The 9,785-nt window shown below is 31.0% G+C and overlaps 1 pseudogene; it reads right to left on the bottom strand.

Moving 5' to 3' along the window:
* Positions 1–3,644: 3,644 nt before the first annotated feature.
* On the bottom strand, positions 3,645–6,965 carry LOC108850603 (uncharacterized; annotated as a pseudogene).
* Positions 6,966–9,785: the final 2,820 nt, after the last annotated feature.

Below are 9,785 nucleotides of genomic sequence, written 5' to 3'. Positions count from 1 at the left end.
CGGTGCTAATTTATGTATTAAATTGAGTTTTCATGGGCTGATTTGTATTGTGTATTGTTGTTAGTATGTACTATTGTAATCTGAGTTTGTATATGCCTATTGGGCTTCGCTTTAATAAAAAGCAAAAGTTGACAAAAAAAAAAAAAAAGGTTTTAGCAAATGTTATTCTATATATTATTATTCTAGTAGATTTTATATAATTTTAATAATACAATTGTCTTTGAATAATATTTGCAGAAAATATTGATACTTACGTAAAATGAACCAAATTTAGGTTTGAAGATTAAACAGTTTCCCAATACCATAAGTTTTGAATCATATGGAATATTTTTCACATTTGGATTTTGTTCAAGTTTGGACACAAGAGTTCCAAGGATGAAAGTTTTCTCTAATGACTCGAGTCTAATTCAACATTATATATGTACAAAATACTGAAAATTGGCATGCTCTTGCGCTGAAACTGAGCAAGCATAATAACATGAGTACTCGACATGGTTAATTAAACGCCTGATCGACCAAAACCCAGGGGCGAAGCTAAAAAGATTTTTCAATGGGTGCATATCTGTTATAAAATAAAAAAAAACAAATGCTAAAGGGGCATCGAACTTAAGACATCAACAGGTGTGCAAAAGATCACTCTAGCCATTTTTCCTGACTGAACTTTTGAGATCTTGCATACTAAATATATAAACATAAAGATATGCACAGTGGCGGATCTAGGAATTCTTTTAGTCGGGGGTACAATATTATAAATATATTCATAAATTCAAATACTAATTTATATATAATGCTGTGTATTAGCTAAATAATATTTACATTTTTATTTTAAAATACTATTATTTTTTGTTAATCATTTTCTTTATAAAAAATAAGAGAAATTGCATCGTATACACTCCACTTATCCCATATTTAGGTGTGTGCCTTTTGTCACTGTTTTCCACTGTTGAACGTTTTACATGGACTATTATACCCTTAGAAACAAAGCGTTCTTCAAAGTACCACCAACACATTTTATCTCTCTTGTTTCTTCATTTCGTCGCCGCCGTGAATCACCACCGCCTCTTATTCATCTTCTTCCTAACTTTCTTCACCTTCCTTTTCTGTTTCACTCTCTTCTCATCCTCACTCCACTCCGCCGCAACAACCTCCCACTCTCTCTTGTCATCTCCACCGTCCTCCTCCCTCTCACCGCCCATCCTCGCCGCACTTCTCCATTACACTTCTTCATCGCCACCAAACACCTCCATGTCTCTCCCGGAACTCTCCGCCGTCTCCACCGTCATCAACTCCCTCCACGACGCCCAGCTCCGTCCCCAAACCTTTCGGCAGCTTTTCTTCCGTCTGCGTCTCTCTCCTCCGCCGTCAAGCCTACCCCGCTTTTAAATTTTTGTCCATGGGTTTATAAATCCATAAGGGGGTTAGGGTTTAGTTTTGATGAGAGGGTAGAATTCGAGAGGAGAAAAGGAAGTAAGGGCTATCTCACGCCGTCTCAGTCGTCTCAATCGCCGCCACCGCTCGCTCCACTACGCCCAACTCCTCCGCCGTCAAGCCTCCACCAAGCGATCTGCCTCCTCAACGCACATCTCCACTACGATGTCGTCCCGCCATCCCGTCTCTCAACTCTCTTCCCTCTCCCACGCCAAGATCTCTCTCCTCCCTCCACTCCTCCGGCTCCTCTCTACTCAGAAGTTGCGTTCTTTTTTTTTTTACTAGAGTTAAGGATATAATTGTCATTTTAAGTGTTTTGTACCTACATATGTTTGCCTAGTTTTACTGTTTAGGGTAGATAGCTAATTTCCTAATTTTTTATGTATTTTGAGCAAATTAACTCAAAAAATAACTTAAGTTGTTTTAGAATTTCTTTCAACAGACTCTAGTATAACAGAAATGAATAAATGTATAAACTAGTTTCTTTTTCAAAAGAAAAAAGTACGAACTAGTTTTAAAAAAAAAGAAATAAAAAGAAAATCATGCATAACAAAAGAAAACAGATGTTTCTCTTTTTTTTTATGACAACATGACTGTTCTTTTTAAACGGGATCCAGGGACAATAATATGAGATCAAACAAAATGATATGTTAAAAGCTTCAGTCATGGGTATAGAACCCTTCACACAAGCAAAAGACAAGGATACACTAACACCACCGAGATAAATGAGAAAAATACAGTATTAACACAAATTTTATATAATCAGTTGGGGGCACGTGACCCGTACCCACTAACGTGGGTTCACCCCTTGATATGCGTGAGAAATTCAACCACTTAAAAACAACAGTGAAGAATGATCAATCATCTTTTGCCGAATCAACATGATAATGATAATAGAAGAATTTTCACAATGCAAAGATTCGGTATGATTTACTTTTAGCCATCTTTCCTAGCTGAAATTTTAAAATTTTATATACTAAACACATACATAATATCATAATATTACGAGTGCCCATGCATCTATTGTTCAGGCACTGGCTCTATCCCTACCAAAAACCCAAAGTGACTGATCAATTGAGCTCGGTAATCGAATAAAGTTCAATCCTTGTTCATTATAAAAGTTGTAGTTACTAATTTAATTCTATGTACCATATCAATATGATGTTTCTATTGCTTTTATCAATTTCATCATGAGTGAATTTTTTTTCTTTTACTTTTAGTTCAGAATATGGATTGACAAAGGAAATTTATTCATGGTTTCATATATAAAGATTTTCTTCTTATTTAGCGTGACCTACTGTAAATAGAAAATATCATTTTTAAAATTTTGTTATTGATGCATAACTAGGATTAGTCTATGACCGTATCACTGGTGAGACATATTAACAAATTAAATTACTCGAAGTTTGATATATCAAATTAATTAACTTTGTACTAATATATATACATGATATAAATATAATATGATTCGTCAGGAATGTGTGATATCATCACTACAAAAACAAATTAGTTTACATCATTTATTTTATATATTTGTATTACTTATAAATGATGTAAAAATAATTACATCACTTAAATAATGACTTAATTTTTGGTGATACAAATAATTTGTATCATTTTGTTCAAAACTGATCTAAAATAGTAAATATTTCTATCAAATATTTTAAGTGATGTTAGTATGTGTCAGTTGTTACAAATGATGTTACTATTTACATCATTTGTTCTAAATGATGTTTGTATTAGTGTCGATTTAATAAATTGATTGTAATTATTTAAATCATTTACTATTACCTGATGTAAAAGTAATATCAGTTTTTGGAAATGATGTTAATAAATGTATCACTTACAACAAGTAATTTAAAATATTTATATCATTTGTAAATAATTGATGTTAAGCTCATATCAGTTTCATAAATGATTTCAAAAATTGTATCATTTACAAAAATCTATCCAGGATATTGTTATCACTTTTAAATAAATGATGTTAAATAAATATCAATTTTAGTAAACGATTCTAATATATTAATTTCACTTACACAAAATGATACAATATTTATAATATATATTAATATAAATGAGTTTTTCATTTTAATAATTTAAGATATATAAAAATAAAATAATTAGCTAAACACACCCAAAATTAATAATTAATGTATAAGAAAGCAAATTACGTAGTTGTTCCATCATACAAATTCAAACAGCATAAAAAATCAAAGTTACTGAAAATATTGTTGAGCAGTACCACATCCTCCGCTTGAATATTTCTATCAACACAATCACTCATTTTTCTGAGATACAATTATACACCAAATATATTTTAATCATTTGAATATTTATATATTACAAGTAAATATAAATACATTTACCTGATTTGGATTAGGTGGATCTGGTATGTTGGCGAAAATTGGATTTGGTATATTAGTAAAAGAAACAGCAAAACTTATAGCCCATGCTCTTGTCTAAATATTTAGTTAACGTATTGGTTCTATATACCAAAGTATAGTAATGTAATTTAACTAATAAATGATAAAATTACATGTTCACTTGTTGAAGTACCAATTATTGATGGATGAATGTAGTCATTCCTTTGACTTGATCTGATAATTGATTGACTTGTGTCTTCAACTCAACAACTATTTCCGAATTATTTATATCTTGTCTAGTTGCAGTTGAGCGGTACATTAATTTTGAAGGTGTAGGTCCACGACCAACACATCTTACTCGTCCTGGACACTCTAGACCAAAAACTTGAGCATACTCATCGTCCATGCTAGCTGTAACATTGTTTGTGTTGTGCGTGATTTGGTTCAACAATGTAGTAAGTTCTTCCTAATAAACAAATAAAAAATAAATATCTAGTATAATTAACTCATCAATCAATGGAACTTTTAAATAACACTAACAGTGCATTATTTTGCTTCTTCACATACAAAGCTTCCATTAGGTTTTGTGCGAGTCTCGATGAAAAACTCTGCTAGACCTCGTGTTTTTCCAGTCTTGATTTTCTTTGTAAAAATACATGCATTAAATATACAATATCATTATATTAGTTAATAGCTTTATACTAAAACTAAATTTACTTACAATTCCATTTCTTCTTCTTGAAAAACTCTTTCTTCCACAGACATGAGCTATAGTATGTTTTTTTTTTGGTTTTGGGTATTCCGCTCTTGCATTTTCTAAAATTTCACGTAGATAAATAGTTACTTAATATTTTATATACAGCTAATATATTATTTAACCAATCAACTATACCTTCCACTTATCAGTAAATCTCATACGGACAAAAATGACCCCATTGATTTTCTGGAACCTTCTCAGGTCGTCTACTGCCTAATGTACCCATCACAAATGCTTTTCTCATTTGTGGATCATCAAACCTGAATTTGGACTGAAAAATAAAACATACAATAATTCATCAGACAAAAATAATATCTTAAGAATAGCTCAAAATTATAACAATTGATAAAGATGTTATGTGTTACCTGAATTACTTCCCATGCCTTGTTCTTACTATGAGAACTAACTAACCTCCAATTACTATAGTTAATGGGTAACAAATTCGCATTATTGCTTAATTGACATATCCATGATCCTAGTAGACCTCCAGACTTTCCGATTGGTTGACTGCTATCTTCGTCAAAATGCAAAATCACTCTAGTGTTTTGAAATTTCCAGACATCTTTAGATGTTACCATTTTACCTTCGATATTTCCATCATTATTTTGTTCATCAGAAAAAGATATAAAAATCAAATTAGCATATAATATATATTTTAATTCTAACCATTCGAACAAAAGAAAGTAGATTATCTACCAAGACATAACGTATAAATAAATATTGATTTTCTTGATCTTCAATGTTAATAAGTAGTAGGAAATATATTCTCCTTTTGATCGAGCTCGTTGAACACAAATACAAAATTTTCACAAAACTGAATCTTCCTTTCATCGCAAAAAACAAAAATGTTTGACTAAAACTAACTGTGGCAAAATAATTATGTATTGCGATATGATAAGAGTTTAATCAGAATTTCTTATCCTACTCATTAACACACTTAACAGTTCATAGAAAACAAATTCCTAAATAAATTAAAGATACAGTCTTAATTTACACTAGATTTTGATCCGCGCTTTCAAAGCGCGGGTTTATTTTCCTTTATTTTTTTTTTAAATTGACAAATATTTAGTAAATGTCATATTTTTATATATATTTTTTTTTATAAAAGACTTAAGCTTTTTTAGTTTTCTTTGTCGTGTTTCATTTTAAAAGAGTATAGGCCAGAGCACAATATCCGGACCCGAAGAACCAACCCGAAACCGACCCGAAAATCAGGGTCCCGTACCCGATCAGACCCGGGGTAACTATCCGAATGAGTTCTAAATTGCTATATCCGAAGAACCGGTCCCGAATCCGACCCGAACCGAGAACCAAATGAGTACCTGAAGATATCCGAAATATATCTAAAAATATATGTTATAATTATATTTATAATTATTTTAATTTTTAAATTAATATTATAAGTTAACTATAGTAGTTATTTTCGGTACTTTTGAATATTTTTGGATAAAACATGATAGTTTGGATAAAAGTTTACCCAAAAAACTGTATAAAATGTATATTTTTGGTTACTTTTGAATAATTTGGATACAAAAATTTGAATCGAATCAGATACTTTGGTTACTTTGAGTACAAATAACCGAACCCGTTAGATACTTTGGTTATTTGGTTATTTGGTTATTTTGCAGGTTCTTGTGCATGAGAACCGAATCCACCCGGACCCGGAAAGACCCGACTCGAACCCGATCCGAAATTTTATAATACCCGAATGGGGTTTAATTTCAAAACCCGAATGAGGTTTAATTTCAAAACCCGAAAAACTTGATATCCGAAAGAACCGATCCGTACCCGAATGGGTATCCGAACGTCCAGGTCTAATGAGTATTTATGTTTAGAAAATTAAACTTTGTTTTTAATGAATTAAGTTGGTATAACTCTGATATATTAATTTTATTATGTGGTTAAATTTTTAATAAAAAAATTATATACTTTTAATAAAGATTTATACTTTTCAATGAAAAAATTCAAATTTTTTTATGAATGCTTAAATTATATTAAAAAGAAAAAACATAATAATTAAGTTATTAATTTTTGTTCACTACACAAAATATTAAGAATGGTTGAAAATAAATTATTTGAATATGGAGAAAAAAAATAAGAATTGGATCTGATTTCTTAATCGGCCCAAATGGCCCAAGAGAGATGATGTGGGCAGTGGGCTGGATCCAAAAAATGATCCAATAAAACTGTGTTATTAATATTACTTAATTGCCCTTAATGAAATAAGCAATGTTAGTTAAAGAAAAGACATGTTTAGGTAAAAACCACAATAGGATTCTGCTTTAATAGTATAGATTACCTCTGACTTGTACTTTCCATTTAAAGCTTTTGCATTCAGGGGCAAGTGGAGAAGGCGTGTCATGATCTGTTTCCCAAAGTGGTGAATCATCTTGTTCTTGTGTCTCTGCATGTAGCATTCAGACCGAAGGACTCTATGAAAGTACGTCGATACTTCCACGAACCTGTAAATCTATTATTCCTTTCTCATTTGTGTAAAGTGTAAAAGATAGCTAAATACCAAAACAATTGAATTCGAGAGTTATGTTACCTTGATCCTACTATATTTTATTAACCTTAAGGAGACGTGAAGCTTCACTTTCTGATATTGGTGACAAGCGGTTTCTTCTGAAGGCGTGTTTAGAAACCCCGAAACAAACAATTTAAATAGTTAGGATGATAATTAAAATAAAAATATCTAAATACAAAATCAGTTCCCGCTTTGTTTGATAAGTTAAGCGAGATCTGGATCTTTTCACTTACTTTTAGATTTTTTTGCTTTTTTTGTTGGTCATGTACGTATAATACGTAAAGTAGTTAGGATGATGAAATCATATATTAGGCATCCTATATATTTGCAAAAGCTTTAATATTCGTGCGGATCATTTTGGATCAGTTAATTTGGTCTCACGGGACACTAGGATCTTCAAATTTCTCAGTTAAGAAGGTTACTCAATACCCTCTCCCATTAAGTACTAACTCTCATTCCACTCACAATTTCTTTATAACTTTCGTGAATTTTTTTAAAAAAATTTGGTGTATATTTTTATTAGCTTTAATTTTCATACCGATTTCTTTCAAAAAAGGAATATACAAACGCAGAGTTATCGTCTTCTTATGTAAATCATATAAATTTAGATTGGTTGGTTCTTTACAGAATCATCAGGATTTATATAAATTAATGTATTGAATTACTAGAAAAGAAGATATATAGATTATAAATTAAACATTAAGATGTAGGTACATGTGAAGTAGTCAGAAAAAATATGTAGATTAATAAACACAAATAGCTATTTCAGAATGTAACTACACTTTCAAGTTATGGGTTGATGAAATAAAAAGAATATGATTCCTAAAGATGAAACTCAGAGAAAAGACATTGACATACTCGCACATAAACAAAGACAAATAATTAAGCATGTGAAGATAGAACCAAAACATAGTTAGTGTGAAGATGAAGTACTTTCGACACACGTCTTGTCTCAACTCTTTGTGTGTCTCACTTTTGGAACGTAAGCATATATACAAATAATGAAATTATAAAGTTGCAGATAATCTTATGGGAGTTAAATGGGAGCACGGGGCCTAGCTTATCATGATAATGAATCCTATAGATTAAACTCAGAGAAAGTCAGAAAGACATTGTTATTAATATACTCGCACACAAACAAAGATAAAATCTCAACTTCCCGTCGAAATGTGCTCTATAATGATGAAAGTCATAATCTAATGGAAGAAAACGCCGATGACCAATAAAACAAAAATTTCCATGGATTAAACGTCGCCCGATGCCATCATAGCTACATCTTGGACAAGCTGATGATGTATATGTATTCTAACCCAACAAATTTCCTAAACCTGGAAAATCGCTAACTATCCACATGATAGTTGCTCACATGTAAAATGTTTGTATTGTGGAAGCATCTAGTGTTTCAATCCCATCAAACCATAAATCCTTCAACTCTTTGATAAATGGCTGCAAGTAGACATCAATATCATTGCCATGAATGTGTTTTGCAGGGACAACCATAGAAAAGATCATAGATGTATGCTTTATTGACATTCACGGTAGAAAGTTAAAAGGAAATGACATTAGTGGCCATATGCTATAACTACTACTCATTGTACCAAATGGGTTAAAACCATCAGTCGCCAATCCTAGTCTTACATTTCTTGGATCATTAGCAAATTCATGATATTTTGAGTCAAATTCCTTCCAAGCTTTTCCATCTCTTGGATGGTGAAGCTTATCATCATTGTTACTAGCAGATGCATGTCATTTCATGCGAGTAGCAGTTTTTAATGATATGAATAAACGCTGTAGTTATGGTTTTAGAGGAAAATAACGCAAAACTTTAGCAGGAAATTTACTTTTTTGGTGTTCTGATCCAGAAACAGTGCTCTCTGTAGAATTACTATTTTTCCAACGAGAGATTTCACAAACTTTGCATTTTTCCCTTTCTGCATCGGTCTCCCATTATAACATACAATCATTTGGACATGCATGAATTGATTCATAAGTCATTCCTACAACACCAAAATCATAACTTTTAAGAACCCATATACAATACATACTTAATACTTATAAAGTAACCACAAATAAAAATAATCCTTTCATAATCTTTTCTCGTACCAAATAAGAATTATTTTCAGTTTTCACTGAGAACAATTTAACCACATCCAAATTTAAGCAAAAAAAAAAAGAACAATTTAACCACATACCAAGATCGACTATCCCTTCATGCATCCAAGCAACGTGCGATGGTGAGAACTGAGAACCCCCTGCTTACTTATTCATGAGATGTTTTAAAATCTGAAACAGTTACTGAATTGAATCACTTTCTGGGTCACTCAATCATTGGATCAATTATAATCAATATATTAATACATGCTATATAGTTATATATAAATACAATATTATTAACTATTAAGAATATTAGATAATATCTATATTCATGTTTTATTTACAAAATATAATTAATATGTTTAAATTCTAATTTTAACTCGCCATAAAAATAAATTATTTGACAAATTTTTAAATACCAAATTAGGATCATGGCTAAATTATTAAGATAGTAAAGCACTATTGTAAATTTAACTTTTGAATTTAAAACAAAAATGCAATTTTTAATAGATTAACAATTAAAAAAATAAACTAATACTGAATCATATCAATTAATTGGGATTTCAGTATTACACTCTCTTCGCGCTTTCAATAACATACTAAAACTTTCATGAAA

Source organism: Raphanus sativus, chromosome 4 (genome assembly GCF_000801105.2).
Source record: "Raphanus sativus cultivar WK10039 chromosome 4, ASM80110v3, whole genome shotgun sequence".
NCBI classification, from domain to species: domain Eukaryota; kingdom Viridiplantae; phylum Streptophyta; class Magnoliopsida; order Brassicales; family Brassicaceae; genus Raphanus; species Raphanus sativus.
The sequence above is the reverse complement of the archived record's forward strand: the minus strand, read 5'-3'. Positions and strand labels throughout refer to the sequence as shown.